This window comes from Triturus cristatus, chromosome 11, assembly GCF_964204655.1.
Source record: "Triturus cristatus chromosome 11, aTriCri1.1, whole genome shotgun sequence".
Taxonomy (NCBI): domain Eukaryota; kingdom Metazoa; phylum Chordata; class Amphibia; order Caudata; family Salamandridae; genus Triturus; species Triturus cristatus.
Window position 1 is genome coordinate 1140688226 of NC_140594.1, and position 25592 is coordinate 1140713817.

At 44.9% G+C, this 25592-nt stretch overlaps 13 non-coding genes across 13 annotated transcripts; all 13 read right to left on the reverse strand.

Annotated features, from left to right (window-relative positions):
• Window positions 1-1481: 1481 nt before the first annotated feature.
• Window positions 1482-1553, reverse strand: TRNAG-CCC (transfer RNA glycine (anticodon CCC)). The gene has a single exon. It is a non-coding gene; the product is annotated as a tRNA-Gly (tRNA).
• A 1527-nt stretch (window positions 1554-3080) lies between these two features.
• Window positions 3081-3152, reverse strand: TRNAG-CCC (transfer RNA glycine (anticodon CCC)). The gene has a single exon. It is a non-coding gene; the product is annotated as a tRNA-Gly (tRNA).
• Window positions 3153-4679: 1527 nt separating this feature from the next.
• On the reverse strand, window positions 4680-4751 carry TRNAG-CCC (transfer RNA glycine (anticodon CCC)). Its single transcript has one exon. It is a non-coding gene; the product is annotated as a tRNA-Gly (tRNA).
• Window positions 4752-9475: 4724 nt separating this feature from the next.
• TRNAG-CCC (transfer RNA glycine (anticodon CCC)) lies at window positions 9476-9547 on the reverse strand. The gene has a single exon. It is a non-coding gene; the product is annotated as a tRNA-Gly (tRNA).
• A 1527-nt stretch (window positions 9548-11074) lies between these two features.
• Window positions 11075-11146, reverse strand: TRNAG-CCC (transfer RNA glycine (anticodon CCC)). Its single transcript has one exon. It is a non-coding gene; the product is annotated as a tRNA-Gly (tRNA).
• A 1516-nt stretch (window positions 11147-12662) lies between these two features.
• Window positions 12663-12734, reverse strand: TRNAG-CCC (transfer RNA glycine (anticodon CCC)). The gene has a single exon. It is a non-coding gene; the product is annotated as a tRNA-Gly (tRNA).
• Window positions 12735-15860: 3126 nt separating this feature from the next.
• Window positions 15861-15932, reverse strand: TRNAG-CCC (transfer RNA glycine (anticodon CCC)). Its single transcript has one exon. It is a non-coding gene; the product is annotated as a tRNA-Gly (tRNA).
• Window positions 15933-17458: 1526 nt separating this feature from the next.
• On the reverse strand, window positions 17459-17530 carry TRNAG-CCC (transfer RNA glycine (anticodon CCC)). Its single transcript has one exon. It is a non-coding gene; the product is annotated as a tRNA-Gly (tRNA).
• A 1526-nt stretch (window positions 17531-19056) lies between these two features.
• TRNAG-CCC (transfer RNA glycine (anticodon CCC)) lies at window positions 19057-19128 on the reverse strand. The gene has a single exon. It is a non-coding gene; the product is annotated as a tRNA-Gly (tRNA).
• Window positions 19129-20655: 1527 nt separating this feature from the next.
• Window positions 20656-20727, reverse strand: TRNAG-CCC (transfer RNA glycine (anticodon CCC)). Its single transcript has one exon. It is a non-coding gene; the product is annotated as a tRNA-Gly (tRNA).
• Window positions 20728-22254: 1527 nt separating this feature from the next.
• TRNAG-CCC (transfer RNA glycine (anticodon CCC)) lies at window positions 22255-22326 on the reverse strand. The gene has a single exon. It is a non-coding gene; the product is annotated as a tRNA-Gly (tRNA).
• A 1526-nt stretch (window positions 22327-23852) lies between these two features.
• Window positions 23853-23924, reverse strand: TRNAG-CCC (transfer RNA glycine (anticodon CCC)). Its single transcript has one exon. It is a non-coding gene; the product is annotated as a tRNA-Gly (tRNA).
• A 1527-nt stretch (window positions 23925-25451) lies between these two features.
• On the reverse strand, window positions 25452-25523 carry TRNAG-UCC (transfer RNA glycine (anticodon UCC)). Its single transcript has one exon. It is a non-coding gene; the product is annotated as a tRNA-Gly (tRNA).
• Between the last annotated feature and the right edge of the window lie 69 nt (window positions 25524-25592).

The following is a 25592-nucleotide window of genomic DNA, read 5'->3' on the forward strand; positions in this document are numbered from 1 at the left end:
CAATGACTATCTTGCACCAGTTTCAATGGTGCATTTGGTTTAGATACCAACATGAAAAGCAGTAGAAAGTTTCTTGTAGAGGGTAAGGAACTGGGGATTGAAACCAAGGCCAAATCTGTGCAGAAGAGAAGAAATGGAAAGCAGTAGTACAAATAGTGGAAATGAACATATTTAGGCAGCATTGGAAGCAAAGCAGCGAAGAGAAAGAGAGTGCCTTCCATTAAATGCCCAGGAGAATGATAAGAGCAGAACGAAAAGGCAAGAATGACATTCAAAGCATGCCCAGAAAAACGTGTGACGGTGCAACCAGTCATTTATGCTTATAATTGTGTATCTTTACTTTCAAAGTATGGGGTTGATCCTTTGGCGATCACTCTCTTGTATTTCAGCAGAGACAGATAGTTGAGAAGTCTTTTCTCACATAGCTAGCACAAGCCTGCGCTTTTCCTTGCTGGTAGCGTGGAAATGACAGATTGGTCCTCAGAAGAAAAAACAAGAAATATTATAGCAGAGGATGGTTTCGATCCATCGACCTCTGGGTTATGGGCCCAGCACGCTTCCGCTGCGCCCCTCTGCTCCCTTGTAAAAGTGTTCTCTTTATGCAGAGGAGGAGCTTTCAGCGAAGTGGCGAGGGATTGGTGGGTCTCGCTCCTCATTTGCCTAAGCATGCTGCAATGTATGCTGGGTGCAGAAAATCTTCATCTTCTCGTCTCACAGTCAGTCATAACTGAAAGTGCAGACCATCTTGGGAACTAGCAGTTTCAGGCCTTTACCAAGATAGCAGCTCTCTAACCCTCTCCTCTCTCTTTGATCCTAGCGCTAGCATGCTCAGGATTTGATTTTAACTGGGAGCCAGAGATCTACCCGGTGAGGGCTTGCCCGGTGTGAGGCTTTTGAGCGTTTGGGAGCGTTCGGGACGTGAGGACATTGGACAGGAAATGTTGCCATCTTGAAATATCCAACCTTCCTGCTGTCGTGAGAGGCTCTTTCCATGGACATCTGCCTCTTGGAGTCCTCTCAACTTGCTCTCTGATATAACATTTTGTGAGCTGCAGTTACATCCGATGGCTACAAGGTGGCGCTGCATTCAGGTGAGAGAACAAGTGTGCACAAACTCGTTGGGGACTTTTGCCAGATTCATCGGTGGATCTTGCCTACTTTTATTCACATGCTAGATATTGCCTAGAAATGCTTTTTAATATAGAGGTGCTAGAGTTAGAATGTCTGGTCGGGGTTCAGCCCTTTCATTGTCTACCGCCCGCAACATATTTATTACCAGCACATGTGAGTGGTGACTCTGCTTTTTGGAAAATAGCATCTAATAGGACAATTAATGTAGCAGATGGGGCGATCGAGATGCCTGCCTAAGTATTTCATTTTTTTTTTAATTTAACGTCTGATTAATCTGTTCATGATATTTCCGTTTTGTGACATGTTGCATTAAAACAAATCCTGCTTGGAGAACATATAAAAATTTGCACTGCATTGGCCGGGAATCGAACCCGGGTCAACTGCTTGGGAAGCAGCTATGCTCACCACTAAACCACCAATGCCCTATGATGTGGGTGCTCTCGGTTCTAAAGATTACAACCCCGAGTTCAATGACTATCTTGCACCAGTTTCAATGGTGCATTTGGTTTAGATACCAACATGAAAAGCAGTAGAAAGTTTCTTGTAGAGGGTAAGGAACTGGGGATTGAAACCAGGGCCAAATCTGTGCAGAAGAGAAGAAATGGAAAGCAGTAGTACAAATAGTGGAAATGAACATATTTAGGTAGCATTGGAAGCAAAGCAGCGAAGAGAAAGAGAGTGCCTTCCATGAAATGCCCAGGAGAATGATAAGAGCAGAACGAAAAGGCAAGAATGACATTCAAAGCATGCCCAGAAAAACGTGTGACGGTCCCACCAGTCATTTATGCTTATAATTGGGTATCTTTACTTTCAAAGTATGGGGTTGATCCTTTGGCGATCACTCTCTTGTATTTCAGCAGAGACAGATAGTTGAGAAGTCTTTTCTCACATAGCTAGCACAAGCCTGCGCTTTTCCTTGCTGGTAGCGTGGAAATGACAGATTGGTTCTCAGAAGAAAAAACAAGAAATATTATAGCAGAGGATGGTTTCGATCCATCGACCTCTGGGTTATGGGCCCAGCACGCTTCCGCTGCGCCACTCTGCTCCCTTGTAAAAGTGTTCTCTTTATGCAGAGGAGGAGCTTTCAGCGAAGTGGCGAGGGATTGGTGGGTCTCGCTCCTCATTTGCCTAAGCATGCTGCAATGTATGCTGGGTGCAGAAAATCTTCATCTTCTCGTCTCACAGTCAGTCATAACTGAAAGTGCAGACCCTCTTGGGAACTAGCAGTTTCAGGCCTTTACCAAGATAGCAGCTCTCTAACCCTCTCCTCTCTCTTTGATCCTAGCGCTAGCATGCTCAGGATTTGATTTTAACTGGGAGCCAGAGATCTACCCGGTGAGGGCTTGCCCGGTGTGAGGCTTTTGAGCGTTTGGGAGCGTTCGGGACGTGAGGACATTGGACAGGAAATGTTGCCATCTTGAAATATCCAACCTTCCTGCTGTCGTGAGAGGCTCTTTCCATGGACATCTGCCTCTTGGAGTCCTCTCAACTTGCTCTCTGATATAACATTTTGTGAGCTGCAGTTACATCCGATGGCTACAAGGTGGCGCTGCATTCAGGTGAGAGAACAAGTGTGCACAAAATCGTTGGGGACTTTTGCCAGATTCATCGGTGGATCTTGCCTACTTTTATTCACATGCTAGATATTGCCTAGAAATGCTTTTTAATATAGAGATGCTAGAGTTATAATGTCTGGTCGGGGTTCAGCCCTTTCATTGTCTACCGCCCGCAACATATTTATTACCAGCACATGTGAGTGGTGACTCTGCTTTTTGGAAAATAGCATCTAATAGGACAATGAATGTCGCAGATGGGGCGATCGAGATGCCTGCCTAAGTATTTCATTTTTTTTTTAATTTAACGTCTGATTAATCTGTTCATGATATTTCCGTTTTGTGACATGTTGCATTAAAACAAATCCTGCTTGGAGAACATATAAAAATTTGCACTGCATTGGCCGGGAATTGAACCCGGGTCAACTGCTTGGGAAGCAGCTATGCTCACCACTATACCACCAACGCCCTATGATGTGGGTGCTCTCGGTTCTAAAGATTACAACCCCGAGTTCAATGACTATCTTGCACCAGTTTCAATGGTGCATTTGGTTTAGATACCAACATGAAAAGCAGTAGAAAGTTTCTTGTAGAGGGTAAGGAACTGGGGATTGAAACCAAGGCCAAATCTGTGCAGAAGAGAAGAAATGGAAAGCAGTAGTACAAATAGTGGAAATGAACATATTTAGGCAGCATTGGAAGCAAAGCAGCGAAGAGAAAGAGAGTGCCTTCCATTAAATGCCCAGGAGAATGATAACAGCAGAACGAAAAGGCAAGAATGACATTCAAAGCATGCCCAGAAAAACGTGTGACGGTGCAACCAGTCATTTATGCTTATAATTGGGTATCTTTACTTTCAAAGTATGGGGTTGATCCTTTGGCGATCACTCTCTTGTATTTCAGCAGAGACAGATAGTTGAGAAGTCTTTTCTCACATAGCTAGCACAAGCCTGCGCTTTTCCTTGCTGGTAGCGTGGAAATGACAGATTGGTCCTCAGAAGAAAAAACAAGAAATATTATAGCAGAGGATGGTTTCGATCCATTGACCTCTGGGTAATGGGCCCAGCACGCTTCCGCTGCGCCACTCTGCTCCCTTGTAAAAGTGTTCTCTTTATGCAGAGGAGGAGCTTTCAGCGAAGTGGCGAGGGATTGGTGGGTCTCGCTCCTCATTTGCCTAAGCATGCTGCAATGTATGCTGGGTGCAGAAAATCTTCATCTTCTCGTCTCACAGTCAGTCATAACTGAAAGTGCAGACCCTCTTGGGAACTAGCAGTTTCAGGCCTTTACCAAGATAGCAGCTCTCTAACCCTCTCCTCTCTCTTTGATCGTAGCGCTAGCATGCTCAGGATTTGATTTTAACTGGGAGCCAGAGATCTACCCGGTGAGGGCTTGCCCGGTGTGAGGCTTTTGAGCGTTTGGGAGCGTTCGGGACGTGAGGACGTTGGAGAGGAAATGTTGCCATCTTGAAATATCCAACCTTCCTGCTGTCATGAGAGGCTCTTTCCATGGACATCTGCCTCTTGGAGTCCTCTCAACTTGCTCTCTGATATAACATTTTGTGAGCTGCAGTTACATCCGATGGCTACAAGGTGGCGCTGCATTCAGGTGAGAGAACAAGTGTGCACAAAATCGTTGGGGACTTTTGCCAGATTCATCGGTGGATCTTGCCTACTTTTATTCACATGCTAGATATTGCCTAGAAATGCTTTTTAATATAGAGATGCTACAGTTAGAATGTCTAGTCGGGGTTCAGCCCTTTCATTGTCTACCGCCCGCAACATATTTATTACCAGCACATGTGAGTGGTGACTCTGCTTTTTGGAAAATAGCATCTAATAGGACAATGAATGTAGCAGATGGGGCGATCGAGATGCCTGCCTAAGTATTTCATTTTTTTTTTAATTTAACGTCTGATTAATCTGTTCATGATATTTCCGTTTTGTGACATGTTGCATTGAAACAAATCCTGCTTGGAGAACATATAAAAATTTGCACTGCATTGGCCGGGAATCGAACCCGGGTCAACTGCTTGGGAAGCAGCTATGCTCACCACTATACCACCAACGCCCTATGATGTGGTTGCTCTCGGTTCTAAAGATTACAACCCCGAGTTCAATGACTATCTTGCACCAGTTTCAATGGTGCATTTGGTTTAGATACCAACATGAAAAGCAGTAGAAAGTTTCTTGTAGAGGGTAAGGAACTGGGGATTGAAACCAAGGCCAAATCTGTGCAGAAGAGAAGAAATGGAAAGCAGTAGTACAAATAGTGGAAATGAACATATTTAGGCAGCATTGGAAGCAAAGCAGCGAAGAGAAAGAGAGTGCCTTCCATGAAATGCCCAGGAGAATGATAAGAGCAGAACGAAAAGGCAAGAATGACATTCAAAGCATGCCCAGAAAAACGTGTGACGGTCCCACCAGTCATTTATGCTTATAATTGGGTATCTTTACTTTCAAAGTATGGGGTTGATCCTTTGGCGATCACTCTCTTGTATTTCAGCAGAGACAGATAGTTGAGAAGTCTTTTCTCACATAGCTAGCACAAGCCTGCGCTTTTCCTTGCTGGTAGCGTGGAAATGACAGATTGGTTCTCAGAAGAAAAAACAAGAAATATTATAGCAGAGGATGGTTTCGATCCATCGACCTCTGGGTTATGGGCCCAGCACGCTTCCGCTGCGCCACTCTGCTCCCTTGTAAAAGTGTTCTCTTTATGCAGAGGAGGAGCTTTCAGCGAAGTGGCGAGGGATTGGTGGGTCTCGCTCCTCATTTGCCTAAGCATGCTGCAATGTATGCTGGGTGCAGAAAATCTTCATCTTCTCGTCTCACAGTCAGTCACAACTGAAAGTGCAGACCCTCTTGGGAACTAGCAGTTTCAGGCCTTTACCAAGATAGCAGCTCTCTAACCCTCTCCTCTCTCTTTGATCCTAGCGCTAGCATGCTCAGGATTTGATTTTAACTGGGAGCCAGAGATCTACCCGGTGAGGGCTTGCCCGGTGTGAGGCTTTTGAGCGTTTGGGAGCGTTCGGGACGTGAGGACATTGGACAGGAAATGTTGCCATCTTGAAATATCCAACCTTCCTGCTGTCGTGAGAGGCTCTTTCCATGGACATCTGCCTCTTGGAGTCCTCTCAACTTGCTCTCTGATATAACATTTTGTGAGCTGCAGTTACATCCGATGGCTACAAGGTGGCGCTGCATTCAGGTGAGAGAACAAGTGTGCACAAAATCGTTGGGGACTTTTGCCAGATTCATCGGTGGATCTTGCCTACTTTTATTCACATGCTAGATATTGCCTAGAAATGCTTTTTAATATAGAGATGCTAGAGTTAGAATGTCTGGTCGGGGTTCAGCCCTTTCATTGTCTACCGCCCGCAACATATTTATTACCAGCACATGTGAGTGGTGACTCTGCTTTTTGGAAAATAGCATCTAATAGGACAATGAATGTCGCAGATGGGGCGATCGAGATGCCTGCCTAAGTATTTCATTTTTTTTTTAATTTAACGTCTGATTAATCTGTTCATGATATTTCCGTTTTGTGACATGTTGCATTAAAACAAATCCTGCTTGGAGAACATATAAAAATTTGCACTGCATTGGCCGGGAATTGAACCCAGGTCAACTGCTTGGGAAGCAGCTATGCTCACCACTATACCACCAACACCCTATGATGTGGGTGCTCTCGGTTCTAAAGATTACAACCCCGAGTTCAATGACTATCTTGCACCAGTTTCAATGGTGCATTTGGTTTAGATACCAACATGAAAAGCAGTAGAAAGTTTCTTGTAGAGGGTAAGGAACTGGGGATTGAAACCAAGGCCAAATCTGTGCAGAAGAGAAGAAATGGAAAGCAGTAGTACAAATAGTGGAAATGAACATATTTAGGCAGCATTGGAAGCAAAGCAGCGAAGAGAAAGAGAGTGCCTTCCATGAAATGCCCAGGAGAATGATAAGAGCAGAACGAAAAGGCAAGAATGACATTCAAAGCATGCCCAGAAAAACGTGTGACGGTGCAACCAGTCATTTATGCTTATAATTGGGTATCTTTACTTTCAAAGTATGGGGTTGATCCTTTGGCGATCACTCTCTTGTATTTCAGCAGAGACAGATAGTTGAGAAGTCTTTTCTCACATAGCTAGCACAAGCCTGCGCTTTTCCTTGCTGGTAGCGTGGAAATGACAGATTGGTCCTCAGAAGAAAAAACAAGAAATATTATAGCAGAGGATGGTTTCGATCCATCGACCTCTGGGTTATGGGCCCAGCACGCTTCCGCTGCGCCCCTCTGCTCCCTTGTAAAAGTGTTCTCTTTATGCAGAGGAGGAGCTTTCAGCGAAGTGGCGAGGGATTGGTGGGTCTCGCTCCTCATTTGCCTAAGCATGCTGCAATGTATGCTGGGTGCAGAAAATCTTCATCTTCTCGTCTCACAGTTAGTCATAACTGAAAGTGCAGACCCTCTTGGGAACTAGCAGTTTCAGGCCTTTACCAAGATAGCAGCTCTCTAACCCTCTCCTCTCTCTTTGATCCTAGCGCTAGCATGCTCAGGATTTGATTTTAACTGGGAGCCAGAGATCTACCCGGTGAGGGCTTGCCCGGTGTGAGGCTTTTGAGCGTTTGGGAGCGTTCGGGACGTGAGGACATTGGACAGGAAATGTTGCCATCTTGAAATATCCAACCTTCCTGCTGTCGTGAGAGGCTCTTTCCATGGACATCTGCCTCTTGGAGTCCTCTCAACTTGCTCTCTGATATAACATTTTGTGAGCTGCAGTTACATCCGATGGCTACAAGGTGGCGCTGCATTCAGGTGAGAGAACAAGTGTGCACAAAATCGTTGGGGACTTTTGCCAGATTCATCGGTGGATCTTGCCTACTTTTATTCACATGCTAGATATTGCCTAGAAATGCTTTTTAATATAGAGATGCTACAGTTAGAATGTCTAGTCGGGGTTCAGCCCTTTCATTGTCTACCGCCCGCAACATATTTATTACCAGCACATGTGAGTGGTGACTCTGCTTTTTGGAAAATAGCATCTAATAGGACAATGAATGTAGCAGATGGGGCGATCGAGATGCCTGCCTAAGTATTTCATTTTTTTTTAATTTAACGTCTGATTAATCTGTTCATGATATTTCCGTTTTGTGACATGTTGCATTGAAACAAATCCTGCTTGGAGAACATATAAAAATTTGCACTGCATTGGCTGGGAATCGAACCCGGGTCAACTGCTTGGGAAGCAGCTATGATCACCACTATACCACCAACGCCCTATGATGTGGTTGCTCTTGGTTCTAAAGATTACAACCCCGAGTTCAATGACTATCTTGCACCAGTTTCAATGGTGCATTTGGTTTAGATACCAACATGAAAAGCAGTAGAAAGTTTCTTGTAGAGGGTAAGGAACTGGGGATTGAAACCAAGGCCAAATCTGTGCAGAAGAGAAGAAATGGAAAGCAGTAGTACAAATAGTGGAAATGAACATATTTAGGCAGCATTGGAAGCAAAGCAGCGAAGAGAAAGAGAGTGCCTTCCATTAAATGCCCAGGAGAATGATAAGAGCAGAACGAAAAGGCAAGAATGACATTCAAAGCATGCCCAGAAAAACGTGTGACGGTGCAACCAGTCATTTATGCTTATAATTGTGTATCTTTACTTTCAAAGTATGGGGTTGATCCTTTGGCGATCACTCTCTTGTATTTCAGCAGAGACAGATAGTTGAGAAGTCTTTTCTCACATAGCTAGCACAAGCCTGCGCTTTTCCTTGCTGGTAGCGTGGAAATGACAGATTGGTCCTCAGAAGAAAAAACAAGAAATATTATAGCAGAGGATGGTTTCGATCCATCGACCTCTGGGTTATGGGCCCAGCACGCTTCCGCTGCGCCCCTCTGCTCCCTTGTAAAAGTGTTCTCTTTATGCAGAGGAGGAGCTTTCAGCGAAGTGGCGAGGGATTGGTGGGTCTCGCTCCTCATTTGCCTAAGCATGCTGCAATGTATGCTGGGTGCAGAAAATCTTCATCTTCTCGTCTCACAGTCAGTCATAACTGAAAGTGCAGACCATCTTGGGAACTAGCAGTTTCAGGCCTTTACCAAGATAGCAGCTCTCTAACCCTCTCCTCTCTCTTTGATCCTAGCGCTAGCATGCTCAGGATTTGATTTTAACTGGGAGCCAGAGATCTACCCGGTGAGGGCTTGCCCGGTGTGAGGCTTTTGAGCGTTTGGGAGCGTTCGGGACGTGAGGACATTGGACAGGAAATGTTGCCATCTTGAAATATCCAACCTTCCTGCTGTCGTGAGAGGCTCTTTCCATGGACATCTGCCTCTTGGAGTCCTCTCAACTTGCTCTCTGATATAACATTTTGTGAGCTGCAGTTACATCCGATGGCTACAAGGTGGCGCTGCATTCAGGTGAGAGAACAAGTGTGCACAAACTCGTTGGGGACTTTTGCCAGATTCATCGGTGGATCTTGCCTACTTTTATTCACATGCTAGATATTGCCTAGAAATGCTTTTTAATATAGAGGTGCTAGAGTTAGAATGTCTGGTCGGGGTTCAGCCCTTTCATTGTCTACCGCCCGCAACATATTTATTACCAGCACATGTGAGTGGTGACTCTGCTTTTTGGAAAATAGCATCTAATAGGACAATTAATGTAGCAGATGGGGCGATCGAGATGCCTGCCTAAGTATTTCATTTTTTTTTAAATTTAACGTCTGATTAATCTGTTCATGATATTTCCGTTTTGTGACATGTTGCATTAAAACAAATCCTGCTTGGAGAACATATAAAAATTTGCACTGCATTGGCCGGGAATCGAACCCGGGTCAACTGCTTGGGAAGCAGCTATGCTCACCACTAAACCACCAATGCCCTATGATGTGGGTGCTCTCGGTTCTAAAGATTACAACCCCGAGTTCAATGACTATCTTGCACCAGTTTCAATGGTGCATTTGGTTTAGATACCAACATGAAAAGCAGTAGAAAGTTTCTTGTAGAGGGTAAGGAACTGGGGATTGAAACCAGGGCCAAATCTGTGCAGAAGAGAAGAAATGGAAAGCAGTAGTACAAATAGTGGAAATGAACATATTTAGGTAGCATTGGAAGCAAAGCAGCGAAGAGAAAGAGAGTGCCTTCCATGAAATGCCCAGGAGAATGATAAGAGCAGAACGAAAAGGCAAGAATGACATTCAAAGCATGCCCAGAAAAACGTGTGACGGTCCCACCAGTCATTTATGCTTATAATTGGGTATCTTTACTTTCAAAGTATGGGGTTGATCCTTTGGCGATCACTCTCTTGTATTTCAGCAGAGACAGATAGTTGAGAAGTCTTTTCTCACATAGCTAGCACAAGCCTGCGCTTTTCCTTGCTGGTAGCGTGGAAATGACAGATTGGTTCTCAGAAGAAAAAACAAGAAATATTATAGCAGAGGATGGTTTCGATCCATCGACCTCTGGGTTATGGGCCCAGCACGCTTCCGCTGCGCCACTCTGCTCCCTTGTAAAAGTGTTCTCTTTATGCAGAGGAGGAGCTTTCAGCGAAGTGGCGAGGGATTGGTGGGTCTCGCTCCTCATTTGCCTAAGCATGCTGCAATGTATGCTGGGTGCAGAAAATCTTCATCTTCTCGTCTCACAGTCAGTCATAACTGAAAGTGCAGACCCTCTTGGGAACTAGCAGTTTCAGGCCTTTACCAAGATAGCAGCTCTCTAACCCTCTCCTCTCTCTTTGATCCTAGCGCTAGCATGCTCAGGATTTGATTTTAACTGGGAGCCAGAGATCTACCCGGTGAGGGCTTGCCCGGTGTGAGGCTTTTGAGCGTTTGGGAGCGTTCGGGACGTGAGGACATTGGACAGGAAATGTTGCCATCTTGAAATATCCAACCTTCCTGCTGTCGTGAGAGGCTCTTTCCATGGACATCTGCCTCTTGGAGTCCTCTCAACTTGCTCTCTGATATAACATTTTGTGAGCTGCAGTTACATCCGATGGCTACAAGGTGGCGCTGCATTCAGGTGAGAGAACAAGTGTGCACAAAATCGTTGGGGACTTTTGCCAGATTCATCGGTGGATCTTGCCTACTTTTATTCACATGCTAGATATTGCCTAGAAATGCTTTTTAATATAGAGATGCTAGAGTTATAATGTCTGGTCGGGGTTCAGCCCTTTCATTGTCTACCGCCCGCAACATATTTATTACCAGCACATGTGAGTGGTGACTCTGCTTTTTGGAAAATAGCATCTAATAGGACAATGAATGTCGCAGATGGGGCGATCGAGATGCCTGCCTAAGTATTTCATTTTTTTTTTAATTTAACGTCTGATTAATCTGTTCATGATATTTCCGTTTTGTGACATGTTGCATTAAAACAAATCCTGCTTGGAGAACATATAAAAATTTGCACTGCATTGGCCGGGAATTGAACCCGGGTCAACTGCTTGGGAAGCAGCTATGCTCACCACTATACCACCAACGCCCTATGATGTGGGTGCTCTCGGTTCTAAAGATTACAACCCCGAGTTCAATGACTATCTTGCACCAGTTTCAATGGTGCATTTGGTTTAGATACCAACATGAAAAGCAGTAGAAAGTTTCTTGTAGAGGGTAAGGAACTGGGGATTGAAACCAAGGCCAAATCTGTGCAGAAGAGAAGAAATGGAAAGCAGTAGTACAAATAGTGGAAATGAACATATTTAGGCAGCATTGGAAGCAAAGCAGCGAAGAGAAAGAGAGTGCCTTCCATTAAATGCCCAGGAGAATGATAACAGCAGAACGAAAAGGCAAGAATGACATTCAAAGCATGCCCAGAAAAACGTGTGACGGTGCAACCAGTCATTTATGCTTATAATTGGGTATCTTTACTTTCAAAGTATGGGGTTGATCCTTTGGCGATCACTCTCTTGTATTTCAGCAGAGACAGATAGTTGAGAAGTCTTTTCTCACATAGCTAGCACAAGCCTGCGCTTTTCCTTGCTGGTAGCGTGGAAATGACAGATTGGTCCTCAGAAGAAAAAACAAGAAATATTATAGCAGAGGATGGTTTCGATCCATTGACCTCTGGGTTATGGGCCCAGCACGCTTCCGCTGCGCCACTCTGCTCCCTTGTAAAAGTGTTCTCTTTATGCAGAGGAGGAGCTTTCAGCGAAGTGGCGAGGGATTGGTGGGTCTCGCTCCTCATTTGCCTAAGCATGCTGCAATGTATGCTGGGTGCAGAAAATCTTCATCTTCTCGTCTCACAGTCAGTCATAACTGAAAGTGCAGACCCTCTTGGGAACTAGCAGTTTCAGGCCTTTACCAAGATAGCAGCTCTCTAACCCTCTCCTCTCTCTTTGATCGTAGCGCTAGCATGCTCAGGATTTGATTTTAACTGGGAGCCAGAGATCTACCCGGTGAGGGCGAGGCTTTTGAGCGTTTGGGAGCGTTCGGGACGTGAGGACGTTGGAGAGGAAATGTTGCCATCTTGAAATATCCAACCTTCCTGCTGTCATGAGAGGCTCTTTCCATGGACATCTGCCTCTTGGAGTCCTCTCAACTTGCTCTCTGATATAACATTTTGTGAGCTGCAGTTACATCCGATGGCTACAAGGTGGCGCTGCATTCAGGTGAGAGAACAAGTGTGCACAAAATCGTTGGGGACTTTTGCCAGATTCATCGGTGGATCTTGCCTACTTTTATTCACATGCTAGATATTGCCTAGAAATGCTTTTTAATATAGAGAAGCTACAGTTAGAATGTCTAGTCGGGGTTCAGCCCTTTCATTGTCTACCGCCCGCAACATATTTATTACCAGCACATGTGAGTGGTGACTCTGCTTTTTGGAAAATAGCATCTAATAGGACAATGAATGTAGCAGATGGGGCGATCGAGATGCCTGCCTAAGTATTTCATTTTTTTTTTAATTTAACGTCTGATTAATCTGTTCATGATATTTCCGTTTTGTGACATGTTGCATTGAAACAAATCCTGCTTGGAGAACATATAAAAATTTGCACTGCATTGGCCGGGAATCGAACCCGGGTCAACTGCTTGGGAAGCAGCTATGCTCACCACTATACCACCAACGCCCTATGATGTGGTTGCTCTCGGTTCTAAAGATTACAACCCCGAGTTCAATGACTATCTTGCACCAGTTTCAATGGTGCATTTGGTTTAGATACCAACATGAAAAGCAGTAGAAAGTTTCTTGTAGAGGGTAAGGAACTGGGGATTGAAACCAAGGCCAAATCTGTGCAGAAGAGAAGAAATGGAAAGCAGTAGTACAAATAGTGGAAATGAACATATTTAGGCAGCATTGGAAGCAAAGCAGCGAAGAGAAAGAGAGTGCCTTCCATGAAATGCCCAGGAGAATGATAAGAGCAGAACGAAAAGGCAAGAATGACATTCAAAGCATGCCCAGAAAAACGTGTGACGGTCCCACCAGTCATTTATGCTTATAATTGGGTATCTTTACTTTCAAAGTATGGGGTTGATCCTTTGGCGATCACTCTCTTGTATTTCAGCAGAGACAGATAGTTGAGAAGTCTTTTCTCACATAGCTAGCACAAGCCTGCGCTTTTCCTTGCTGGTAGCGTGGAAATGACAGATTGGTTCTCAGAAGAAAAAACAAGAAATATTATAGCAGAGGATGGTTTCGATCCATCGACCTCTGGGTTATGGGCCCAGCACGCTTCCGCTGCGCCACTCTGCTCCCTTGTAAAAGTGTTCTCTTTATGCAGAGGAGGAGCTTTCAGCGAAGTGGCGAGGGATTGGTGGGTCTCGCTCCTCATTTGCCTAAGCATGCTGCAATGTATGCTGGGTGCAGAAAATCTTCATCTTCTCGTCTCACAGTCAGTCACAACTGAAAGTGCAGACCCTCTTGGGAACTAGCAGTTTCAGGCCTTTACCAAGATAGCAGCTCTCTAACCCTCTCCTCTCTCTTTGATCCTAGCGCTAGCATGCTCAGGATTTGATTTTAACTGGGAGCCAGAGATCTACCCGGTGAGGGCTTGCCCGGTGTGAGGCTTTTGAGCGTTTGGGAGCGTTCGGGACGTGAGGACATTGGACAGGAAATGTTGCCATCTTGAAATATCCAACCTTCCTGCTGTCGTGAGAGGCTCTTTCCATGGACATCTGCCTCTTGGAGTCCTCTCAACTTGCTCTCTGATATAACATTTTGTGAGCTGCAGTTACATCCGATGGCTACAAGGTGGCGCTGCATTCAGGTGAGAGAACAAGTGTGCACAAAATCGTTGGGGACTTTTGCCAGATTCATCGGTGGATCTTGCCTACTTTTATTCACATGCTAGATATTGCCTAGAAATGCTTTTTAATATAGAGATGCTAGAGTTAGAATGTCTGGTCGGGGTTCAGCCCTTTCATTGTCTACCGCCCGCAACATATTTATTACCAGCACATGTGAGTGGTGACTCTGCTTTTTGGAAAATAGCATCTAATAGGACAATGAATGTCGCAGATGGGGCGATCGAGATGCCTGCCTAAGTATTTCATTTTTTTTTTAATTTAACGTCTGATTAATCTGTTCATGATATTTCCGTTTTGTGACATGTTGCATTAAAACAAATCCTGCTTGGAGAACATATAAAAATTTGCACTGCATTGGCCGGGAATTGAACCCAGGTCAACTGCTTGGGAAGCAGCTATGCTCACCACTATACCACCAACACCCTATGATGTGGGTGCTCTCGGTTCTAAAGATTACAACCCCGAGTTCAATGACTATCTTGCACCAGTTTCAATGGTGCATTTGGTTTAGATACCAACATGAAAAGCAGTAGAAAGTTTCTTGTAGAGGGTAAGGAACTGGGGATTGAAACCAAGGCCAAATCTGTGCAGAAGAGAAGAAATGGAAAGCAGTAGTACAAATAGTGGAAATGAACATATTTAGGCAGCATTGGAAGCAAAGCAGCGAAGAGAAAGAGAGTGCCTTCCATGAAATGCCCAGGAGAATGATAAGAGCAGAACGAAAAGGCAAGAATGACATTCAAAGCATGCCCAGAAAAACGTGTGACGGTGCAACCAGTCATTTATGCTTATAATTGGGTATCTTTACTTTCAAAGTATGGGGTTGATCCTTTGGCGATCACTCTCTTGTATTTCAGCAGAGACAGATAGTTGAGAAGTCTTTTCTCACATAGCTAGCACAAGCCTGCGCTTTTCCTTGCTGGTAGCGTGGAAATGACAGATTGGTCCTCAGAAGAAAAAACAAGAAATATTATAGCAGAGGATGGTTTCGATCCATCGACCTCTGGGTTATGGGCCCAGCACGCTTCCGCTGCGCCCCTCTGCTCCCTTGTAAAAGTGTTCTCTTTATGCAGAGGAGGAGCTTTCAGCGAAGTGGCGAGGGATTGGTGGGTCTCGCTCCTCATTTGCCTAAGCATGCTGCAATGTATGCTGGGTGCAGAAAATCTTCATCTTCTCGTCTCACAGTTAGTCATAACTGAAAGTGCAGACCCTCTTGGGAACTAGCAGTTTCAGGCCTTTACCAAGATAGCAGCTCTCTAACCCTCTCCTCTCTCTTTGATCCTAGCGCTAGCATGCTCAGGATTTGATTTTAACTGGGAGCCAGAGATCTACCCGGTGAGGGCTTGCCCGGTGTGAGGCTTTTGAGCGTTTGGGAGCGTTCGGGACGTGAGGACATTGGACAGGAAATGTTGCCATCTTGAAATATCCAACCTTCCTGCTGTCGTGAGAGGCTCTTTCCATGGACATCTGCCTCTTGGAGTCCTCTCAACTTGCTCTTTGATATAACATTTTGTGAGCTGCAGTTACATCCGATGGCTACAAGGTGGCGCTGCATTCAGGTGAGAGAACAAGTGTGCACAAAATCGTTGGGGACTTTTGCCAGATTCATCGGTGGATCTTGCCTACTTTTATTCACATGCTAGATATTGCCTAGAAATGCTTTTTAATATAGAGATGCTAGAGTTAGAATGTCTGGTCGGGGTTCAGCCCTTTCATTGTCTACCGCCCGCAACATATTTATTACCAGCACATGTGAGTGGTGACTCTGCTTTTTGGAAAATAGCATCTACTAGGACAATGAATGTCGCAGATGGGGCGATCGAGATGCCTGCCTAAGTATTTCATTTTTTTTTTAATTTAACGTCTGATTAATCTGTTCATGATATTTCCGTTTTGTGACATGTTGCATTAAAACAAATCCTGCTTGGAGAACATATAAAAATTTGCACTGCATTGGCCGGGAATTGAACCCAGGTCAACTGCTTGGGAAGCAGCTATGCTCACCACTATACCACCAACGCCCTATGATGTGGGTGCTCTCGGTTCTAAAGATTACAACCCCGAGTTCAATGACTATCTTGCACCAGTTTCAATGGTGCATTTGGTTTAGATACCAACATGAAAAGCAGTAGAAAGTTTCTTGTAGAGGGTAAGGAACTGGGGATTGAAACCAAGGCCAAATCTGTGCAGAAGAGAAGAAATGGAAAGCAGTAGTACAAATAGTGGAAATGAACATATTTAGGCAGCATTGGAAGCAAAGCAGCGAAGAGAAAGAGAGTGCCTTCCATTAAATGCCCAGGAGAATGATAAGCGCAGAACGAAAAGGCAAGAATACATTCAAAGCATGCCCAGAAAAACGTGTGACGGTGCAACCAGTCATTTATGCTTATAATTGGGTATCTTTACTTTCAAAGTATGGGGTTGATCCTTTGGCGATCACTCTCTTGTATTTCAGCAGAGACAGATAGTTGAGAAGTCTTTTCTCACATAGCTAGCACAAGCCTGCGCTTTTCCTTGCTGGTAGCGTGGAAATGACAGATTGGTCCTCAGAAGAAAAAACAAGAAATATTATAGCAGAGGATGGTTTCGATCCATCGACCTCTGGGTTATGGGCCCAGCACGCTTCCGCTGCGCCCCTCTGCTCCCTTGTAAAAGTGTTCTCTTTATGCAGAGGAGGAGCTTTCAGCGAAGTGGCGAGGGATTGGTGGGTCTCGCTCCTCATTTGCCTAAGCATGCTGCAATGTATGCTGGGTGCAGAAAATCTTCATCTTCTCGTCTCACAGTCAGTCATAACTGAAAGTGCAGACCCTCTTGGGAACTAGCAGTTTCAGGCCTTTACCAAGATAGCAGCTCTCTAACCCTCTCCTCTCTCTTTGATCCTAGCGCTAGCATGCTCAGGATTTGATTTTAACTGGGAGCCAGAGATCTACCCGGTGAGGGCTTGCCCGGTGTGAGGCTTTTGAGCGTTTGGGAGCGTTCGGGACGTGAGGACATTGGACAGGAAATGTTGCCATCTTGAAATATCCAACCTTCCTGCTGTCGTGAGAGGCTCTTTCCATGGACATCTGCCTCTTGGAGTCCTCTCAACTTGCTCTCTGATATAACATTTTGTGAGCTGCAGTTACATCCGATGGCTACAAGGTGGCGCTGCATTCAGGTGAGAGAACAAGTGTGCACAAACTCGTTGGGGACTTTTGCCAGATTCATCGGTGGATCTTGCCTACTTTTATTCACATGCTAGATATTGCCTAGAAATGCTTTTTAATATAGAGGTGCTAGAGTTAGAATGTCTGGTCGGGGTTCAGCCCTTTCATTGTCTACCGCCCGCAACATATTTATTACCAGCACATGTGAGTGGTGACTCTGCTTTTTGGAAAATAGCATCTAATAGGACAATTAATGTAGCAGATGGGGCGATCGAGATGCCTGCCTAAGTATTTCATTTTTTTTTTAATTTAACGTCTGATTAATCTGTTCATGATATTTCCGTTTTGTGACATGTTGCATTAAAACAAATCCTGCTTGGAGAACATATAAAAATTTGCACTGCATTGGCCGGGAATCGAACCCGGGTCAACTGCTTGGGAAGCAGCTATGCTCACCACTATACCACCAACGCCCTATGATGTGGGTGCTCTCGGTTCTAAAGATTACAACCCCGAGTTCAATGACTATCTTGCACCAGTTTCAATGGTGCATTTGGTTTAGATACCAACATGAAAAGCAGTAGAAAGTTTCTTGTAGAGGGTAAGGAACTGGGGATTGAAACCAAGGCCAAATCTGTGCAGAAGAGAAGAAATGGAAAGCAGTAGTACAAATAGTGGAAATGAACATATTTAGGCAGCATTGGAAGCAAAGCAGCGAAGAGAAAGAGAGTGCCTTCCATGAAATGCCCAGGAGAATGATAAGAGCAGAACGAAAAGGCAAGAATGACATTCAAAGCATGCCCAGAAAAATGTGTGACGGTCCCACCAGTCATTTATGCTTATAATTGGGTATCTTTACTTTCAAAGTATGGGGTTGATCCTTTGGCGATCACTCTCTTGTATTTCAGCAGAGACAGATAGTTGAGAAGTCTTTTCTCACATAGCTAGCACAAGCCTGCGCTTTTCCTTGCTGGTAGCGTGGAAATGACAGATTGGTCCTCAGAAGAAAAAACAAGAAATATTATAGCAGAGGATGGTTTCGATCCATCGACCTCTGGGTTATGGGCCCAGCACGCTTCCGCTGCGCCACTCTGCTCCCTTGTAAAAGTGTTCTCTTTATGCAGAGGAGGAGCTTTCAGCGAAGTGGCGAGGGATTGGTGGGTCTCGCTCCTCATTTGCCTAAGCATGCTGCAATGTATGCTGGGTGCAGAAAATCTTCATCTTCTCGTCTCACAGTTAGTCATAACTGAAAGTGCAGACCCTCTTGGGAACTAGCAGTTTCAGGCCTTTACCAAGATAGCAGCTCTCTAACCCTCTCCTCTCTCTTTGATCCTAGCGCTAGCATGCTCAGGATTTGATTTTAACTGGGAGCCAGAGATCTACCCGGTGAGGGCTTGCCCGGTGTGAGGCTTTTGAGCGCTTGGGAGCGTTCGGGACGTGAGGACATTGGACAGGAAATGTTGCCATCTTGAAATATCCAACCTTCCTGCTGTCGTGAGAGGCTCTTTCCATGGACATCTGCCTCTTGGAGTCCTCTCAACTTGCTCTCTGATATAACATTTTGTGAGCTGCAGTTACATCCGATGGCTACAAGGTGGCGCTGCATTCAGGTGAGAGAACAAGTGTGCACAAACTCGTTGGGGACTTTTGCCAGATTCATCGGTGGATCTTGCCTACTTTTATTCACATGCTAGATATTGCCTAGAAATGCTTTTTAATATAGAGATGCTACAGTTAGAATGTCTAGTCGGGGTTCAGCCCTTTCATTGTCTACCGCCCGCAACATATTTATTACCAGCACATGTGAGTGGTGACTCTGCTTTTTGGAAAATAGCATCTAATAGGACAATGAATGTAGCAGATGGGGCGATCGAGATGCCTGCCTAAGTATTTCATTTTTTTTTAATTTAACGTCTGATTAATCTGTTCATGATATTTCCGTTTTGTGACATGTTGCATTGAAACAAATCCTGCTTGGAGAACATATAAAAATTTGCACTGCATTGGCCGGGAATCGAACCCGGGTCAACTGCTTGGGAAGCAGCTATGCTCACCACTATACCACCAACGCCCTATGATGTGGGTGCTCTCGGTTCTAAAGATTACAACCCCGAGTTCAATGACTATCTTGCACCAGTTTCAATGGTGCATTTGGTTTAGATACCAACATGAAAAGCAGTAGAAAGTTTCTTGTAGAGGGTAAGGAACTGGGGATTGAAACCAAGGCCAAATCTGTGCAGAAGAGAAGAAATGGAAAGCAGTAGTACAAATAGTGGAAATGAACATACTTAGGTAGCATTGGAAGCAAAGCAGCGAAGAGAAAGAGAGTGCCTTCCATGAAATGCCCAGGAGAATGATAAGAGCAGAACGAAAAGGCAAGAATGACATTCAAAGCATGCCCAGAAAAACGTGTGACGGTCCCACCAGTCATTTATGCTTATAATTGGGTATCTTTACTTTCAAAGTATGGGGTTGATCCTTTGGCGATCACTCTCTTGTATTTCAGCAGAGACAGATAGTTGAGAAGTCTTTTCTCACATAGCTAGCACAAGCCTGCGCTTTTCCTTGCTGGTAGCGTGGAAATGACAGATTGGTTCTCAGAAGAAAAAACAAGAAATATTATAGCAGAGGATGGTTTCGATCCATCGACCTCTGGGTTATGGGCCCAGCACGTTTCCGCTGCGCCACTCTGCTCCCTTGTAAAAGTGTTCTCTTTATGCAGAGGAGGAGCTTTCAGCGAAGTGGCGAGGGATTGGTGGGTCTCGCTCCTCATTTGCCTAAGCATGCTGCAATGTATGCTGGGTGCAGAAAATCTTCATCTTCTCGTCTCACAGTCAGTCACAACTGAAAGTGCAGACCCTCTTGGGAACTAGCAGTTTCAGGCCTTTACCAAGATATCAGCTCTCTAACCCTCTCCTCTCTCTTTGATCCTAGCGCTAGCATGCTCAGGATTTGATTTTAACTGGGAGCCAGAGATCTACCCGGTGAGGGCTTGCCCGGTGTGAGGCTTTTGAGCGTTTGGGAGCGTTCGGGACGTGAGGACATTGGACAGGAAATGTTGCCATCTTGAAATATCCAACCTTCCTGCTGTCGTGAGAGGCTCTTTCCATGGACATCTGCCTCTTGGAGTCCTCTCAACTTGCTCTCTGATATAACATTTTGTGAGCTGCAGTTACATCCGATGGCTACAAGGTGGCGCTGCATTCAGGTGAGAGAACAAGTGTGCACAAAATCGTTGGGGACTTTTGCCAGATTCATCGGTGGATCTTGCCTACTTTTATTCACATGCTAGATATTGCCTAGAAATGCTTTTTAATATAGAGATGCTAGAGTTAGAATGTCTGATCGGGGTTCAGCCCTTTCATTGTCTACCGCCCGCAACATATTTATTACCAGCACATGTGAGTGGTGACTCTGCTTTTTGGAAAATAGCATCTAATAGGACAATGAATGTCGCAGATGGGGCGATCGAGATGCCTGCCTAAGTATTTCATTTTTTTTTTAATTTAACGTCTGATTAATCTGTTCATGATATTTCCGTTTTGTGACATGTTGCATTAAAACAAATCCTGCTTGGAGAACATATAAAAATTTGCACTGCATTGGCCGGGAATTGAACCCAGGTCAACTGCTTGGGAAGCAGCTATGCTCACCACTATACCACCAACGCCCTATGATGTGGGTGCTCTCGGTTCTAAAGATTACAACCCCGAGTTCAATGACTATCTTGCACCAGTTTCAATGGTGCATTTGGTTTAGATACCAACATGAAAAGCAGTAGAAAGTTTCTTGTAGAGGGTAAGGAACTGGGGATTGAAACCAAGGCCAAATCTGTGCAGAAGAGAAGAAATGGAAAGCAGTAGTACAAATAGTGGAAATGAACATATTTAGGCAGCATTGGAAGCAAAGCAGCGAAGAGAAAGAGAGTGCCTTCCATTAAATGCCCAGGAGAATGATAAGAGCAGAACGAAAAGGCAAGAATGACATTCAAAGCATGCCCAGAAAAACGTGTGACGGTGCAACCAGTCATTTATGCTTATAATTGGGTATCTTTACTTTCAAAGTATGGGGTTGATCCTTTGGCGATCACTCTCTTGTATTTCAGCAGAGACAGATAGTTGAGAAGTCTTTTCTCACATAGCTAGCACAAGCCTGCGCTTTTCCTTGCTGGTAGCGTGGAAATGACAGATTGGTCCTCAGAAGAAAAAACAAGAAATATTATAGCAGAGGATGGTTTCGATCCATCGACCTCTGGGTTATGGGCCCAGCACGCTTCCGCTGCGCCCCTCTGCTCCCTTGTAAAAGTGTTCTCTTTATGCAGAGGAGGAGCTTTCAGCGAAGTGGCGAGGGATTGGTGGGTCTCGCTCCTCATTTGCCTAAGCATGCTGCAATGTATGCTGGGTGCAGAAAATCTTCATCTTCTCGTCTCACAGTCAGTCATAACTGAAAGTGCAGACCCTCTTGGGAACTAGCAGTTTCAGGCCTTTACCAAGATAGCAGCTCTCTAACCCTCTCCTCTCTCTTTGATCCTAGCGCTAGCATGCTCAGGATTTGATTTTAACTGGGAGCCAGAGATCTACCCGGTGAGGGCTTGCCCGGTGTGAGGCTTTTGAGCGTTTGGGAGCGTTCGGGACGTGAGGACATTGGACAGGAAATGTTGCCATCTTGAAATATCCAACCTTCCTGCTGTCGTGAGAGGCTCTTTCCATGGACATCTGCCTCTTGGAGTCCTCTCAACTTGCTCTCTGATATAACATTTTGTGAGCTGCAGTTACATCCGATGGCTACAAGGTGGCGCTGCATTCAGGTGAGAGAACAAGTGTGCACAAACTCGTTGGGGACTTTTGCCAGATTCATCGGTGGATCTTGCCTACTTTTATTCACATGCTAGATATTGCCTAGAAATGCTTTTTAATATAGAGGTGCTAGAGTTAGAATGTCTGGTCGGGGTTCAGCCCTTTCATTGTCTACCGCCCGCAACATATTTATTACCAGCACATGTGAGTGGTGACTCTGCTTTTTGGAAAATAGCATCTAATAGGACAATTAATGTAGCAGATGGGGCGATCGAGATGCCTGCCTAAGTATTTCATTTTTTTTTTAATTTAACGTCTGATTAATCTGTTCATGATATTTCCGTTTTGTGACATGTTGCATTAAAACAAATCCTGCTTGGAGAACATATAAAAATTTGCACTGCATTGGCCGGGAATCGAACCCGGGTCAACTGCTTGGGAAGCAGCTATGCTCACCACTATACCACCAACGCCCTATGATGTGGGTGCTCTCGGTTCTAAAGATTACAACCCCGAGTTCAATGACTATCTTGCACCAGTTTCAATGGTGCATTTGGTTTAGATACCAACATGAAAAGCAGTAGAAAGTTTCTTGTAGAGGGTAAGGAACTGGGGATTGAAACCAAGGCCAAATCTGTGCAGAAGAGAAGAAATGGAAAGCAGTAGTACAAATAGTGGAAATGAACATATTTAGGCAGCATTGGAAGCAAAGCAGCGAAGAGAAAGAGAGTGCCTTCCATGAAATGCCCAGGAGAATGATAAGAGCAGAACGAAAAGGCAAGAATGACATTCAAAGCATGCCCAGAAAAATGTGTGACGGTCCCACCAGTCATTTATGCTTATAATTGGGTATCTTTACTTTCAAAGTATGGGGTTGATCCTTTGGCGATCACTCTCTTGTATTTCAGCAGAGACAGATAGTTGAGAAGTCTTTTCTCACATAGCTAGCACAAGCCTGCGCTTTTCCTTGCTGGTAGCGTGGAAATGACAGATTGGTCCTCAGAAGAAAAAACAAGAAATATTATAGCAGAGGATGGTTTCGATCCATCGACCTCTGGGTTATGGGCCCAGCACGCTTCCGCTGCGCCACTCTGCTCCCTTGTAAAAGTGTTCTCTTTATGCAGAGGAGGAGCTTTCAGCGAAGTGGCGAGGGATTGGTGGGTCTCGCTCCTCATTTGCCTAAGCATGCTGCAATGTATGCTGGGTGCAGAAAATCTTCATCTTCTCGTCTCACAGTTAGTCATAACTGAAAGTGCAGACCCTCTTGGGAACTAGCAGTTTCAGGCCTTTACCAAGATAGCAGCTCTCTAACCCTCTCCTCTCTCTTTGATCCTAGCGCTAGCATGCTCAGGATTTGATTTTAACTGGGAGCCAGAGATCTACCCGGTGAGGGCTTGCCCGGTGTGAGGCTTTTGAGCGTTTGGGAGCGTTCGTAACGTGAGGACATTGGACAGGAAATGTTGCCATCTTGAAATATCCAACCTTCCTGCTGTCGTGAGAGGCTCTTTCCATGGACATCTGCCTCTTGGAGTCCTCTCAACTTGCTCTCTGATATAACATTTTGTGAGCTGCAGTTACATCCGATGGTTACAAGGTGGCGCTGCATTCAGGTGAGAGAACAAGTGTGCACAAAATCGTTGGGGACTTTTGCCAGATTCATCGGTGGATCTTGCCTACTTTTATTCACATGCTAGATATTGCCTAGAAATGCTTTTTAATATAGAGATGCTACAGTTAGAATGTCTAGTCGGGGTTCAGCCCTTTCATTGTCTACCGCCCGCAACATATTTATTACCAGCACATGTGAGTGGTGACTCTGCTTTTTGGAAAATAGCATCTAATAGGACAATGAATGTAGCAGATGGGGCGATCGAGATGCCTGCCTAAGTATTTCATTTTTTTTTAATTTAACGTCTGATTAATCTGTTCATGATATTTCCGTTTTGTGACATGTTGCATTGAAACAAATCCTGCTTGGAGAACATATAAAAATTTGCACTGCATTGGCCGGGAATCGAACCCGGGTCAACTGCTTGGGAAGCAGCTATGATCACCACTATACCACCAACGCCCTATGATGTGGTTGCTCTCGGTTCTAAAGATTACAACCCCGAGTTCAATGACTATCTTGCACCAGTTTCAATGGTGCATTTGGTTTAGATACCAACATGAAAAGCAGTAGAAAGTTTCTTGTAGAGGGTAAGGAACTGGGGATTGAAACCAAGGCCAAATCTGTGCAGAAGAGAAGAAATGGAAAGCAGTAGTACAAATAGTGGAAATGAACATATTTAGGCAGCATTGGAAGCAAAGCAGCGAAGAGAAAGAGAGTGCCTTCCATTAAATGCCCAGGAGAATGATAAGAGCAGAACGAAAAGGCAAGAATGACATTCAAAGCATGCCCAGAAAAACGTGTGACGGTGCAACCAGTCATTTATGCTTATAATTGTGTATCTTTACTTTCAAAGTATGGGGTTGATCCTTTGGCGATCACTCTCTTGTATTTCAGCAGAGACAGATAGTTGAGAAGTCTTTTCTCACATAGCTAGCACAAGCCTGCGCTTTTCCTTGCTGGTAGCGTGGAAATGACAGATTGGTCCTCAGAAGAAAAAACAAGAAATATTATAGCAGAGGATGGTTTCGATCCATCGACCTCTGGGTTATGGGCCCAGCACGCTTCCGCTGCGCCCCTCTGCTCCCTTGTAAAAGTGTTCTCTTTATGCAGAGGAGGAGCTTTCAGCGAAGTGGCGAGGGATTGGTGGGTCTCGCTCCTCATTTGCCTAAGCATGCTGCAATGTATGCTGGGTGCAGAAAATCTTCATCTTCTCGTCTCACAGTCAGTCATAACTGAAAGTGCAGACCCTCTTGGGAACTAGCAGTTTCAGGCCTTTACCAAGATAGCAGCTCTCTAACCCTCTCCTCTCTCTTTGATCCTAGCGCTAGCATGCTCAGGATTTGATTTTAACTGGGAGCCAGAGATCTACCCGGTGAGGGCTTGCCCGGTGTGAGGCTTTTGAGCGTTTGGGAGCGTTCGGGACGTGAGGACATTGGACAGGAAATGTTGCCATCTTGAAATATCCAACCTTCCTGCTGTCGTGAGAGGCTCTTTCCATGGACATCTGCCTCTTGGAGTCCTCTCAACTTGCTCTCTGATATAACATTTTGTGAGCTGCAGTTACATCCGATGGCTACAAGGTGGCGCTGCATTCAGGTGAGAGAACAAGTGTGCACAAACTCGTTGGGGACTTTTGCCAGATTCATCGGTGGATCTTGCCTACTTTTATTCACATGCTAGATATTGCCTAGAAATGCTTTTTAATATAGAGGTGCTAGAGTTAGAATGTCTGGTCGGGGTTCAGCCCTTTCATTGTCTACCGCCCGCAACATATTTATTACCAGCACATGTGAGTGGTGACTCTGCTTTTTGGAAAATAGCATCTAATAGGACAATTAATGTAGCAGATGGGGCGATCGAGATGCCTGCCTAAGTATTTCATTTTTTTTTTAATTTAACGTCTGATTAATATGTTCATGATATTTCCGTTTTGTGACATGTTGCATTAAAACAAATCCTGCTTGGAGAACATATAAAAATTTGCACTGCATTGGCCGGGAATCGAACCCGGGTCAACTGCTTGGAAAGCAGCTATGCTCACCACTATACCACCAACGCCCTATGATGTGGGTGCTCTCGGTTCTAAAGATTACAACCCCGAGTTCAATGACTATCTTGCACCAGTTT